This window comes from Plasmodium cynomolgi, chromosome 9 (assembly GCF_000321355.1).
Source record: "Plasmodium cynomolgi strain B DNA, chromosome 9, whole genome shotgun sequence".
In the NCBI taxonomy this organism is placed as follows: domain Eukaryota; phylum Apicomplexa; class Aconoidasida; order Haemosporida; family Plasmodiidae; genus Plasmodium; species Plasmodium cynomolgi.
The window spans coordinates 1,840,878-1,842,498 of record NC_020402.1 but is presented as its reverse complement, the minus strand read 5'-3'; positions in this window follow the sequence as shown (position 1 = coordinate 1,842,498).

The window sequence follows — 1,621 nt, the reverse complement described above, 5'->3', positions numbered from 1 at the left end:
TACAAACATTTGTTTTAAATTGTAAAATTCCAAAATTGAGAGTGCGAGAGAGAGAGAAATATATGAAAAAGCGAAATAATGAAAAAAGAAAAAAGGAAAAAAATAAAACAACAAAACAATAAAACAGTAAAACAGTAAAACAATTCTATTACCTCTGACCGAATTGCAAATAATACCATTTGTTTTGTGTTGTATGTTTTTGTACGTACTTACGTACGCGTGGATGCCCCCACATATATACATTTATGTGTGCGTTTGCGCGTGTATCTACGCATGTATGTTGCATTCGTGTACTTGCACCTTCGAGCGAGTAGACAGGAATTAATCTTTTTGCAACGTTCCATGTTTGCACAAGTGTTTGAACAGTTGGCCAGTTGGCCAGTTGACCAGTTTACCGCTTGACCGGTTGGCCGCTTAACTGCGCAACCGCTTAACCGCGTAAACGTGTATGATTAATGCACAAATGATATTTTAACAAAAATTAAACGATCCTACTTATTGCCATTTCAATAACTCTGCATCAAAAATGATAGTTTACTTTCTGTACACCTACATTAGCTATAGTTTTTATTTTGTCCTCTTTGTTTTGTTGTTCTTTCTGCAGATGTAACACTTGCTATGTCTCCAACTGTATTCGAGCTAAAGACCTTTTGTTTTCTCAAAATTTATAGAGTTTGTGATTCATTTAATTTTTAATTTTGTCCCTAATATTTACGCCACTTAGCTCAGTTTTAATTTTTTCTTTTTCTGTTCCGCTTGCCATGCGCCCCTTTTGCCATTCCGTGCTAATTCATGCCACTTCGTTTCCTCGTCGTTTGCATTTTGCTTCCATTCCATTTTACTATCGCCCCCTTTTTTTTCCGTAGCAGTCCACTCTGCAATAACACATCAATTGTATACCCCTGAACAACTTTTTGTTTAAGCCTATGTAAATTTGTTACCATGTGTCTATGTGCTAATTTTTAATTTTTGTTTACGTACGTCATTTTAAGTTCACTAACATTATCTTTCATTTGTTGTTTTTTTTTTTTTTACCACATATATATACATACCTATATGTTTTTTTTTTTTTTTTTTGTTTCTTTGTTTGGTTTATCTCTGACTGTTTTTATTAATTTGATTACCCCCTTTGTTTGGTTCTATTTGGTTGCGTCAGCAAATTTGTAGAAAGAAAATACTACCAAAAAAAAAAAAAAAAAAAACTAACAAAAAAGTAGTAAAAAAAAAAAAAAAAACCAAGTATACGAAAAGGTACACAAAGAGGCTGCAAAGAGGAATACAAATAAGTGCACAAAAAAAAATAAAATAAAACCACACACATAAGCACTTCACGATATAACGATCAAGGTAAATGAAGTACGGAACATAATAAAAGTAAAAAATACGATAACAGTTTCCACTTAAGAATTACACAAACCTGAAGCATTTCTGCAAAGAGAACAAACAGAAAAACAAATTAAAAACACGCAAGTGTACCACAACTGGGAGAATACGTTGACCGCCAGCACTGGAACAGATCGACTAAATGTAAACAGGTTAGAAAAGTTGATTGATAAAATACATATTTTTGACGAAGCGGAAAAATAGAAGAAGAGGAATATAATTTAAAAAAAAAAAAAAA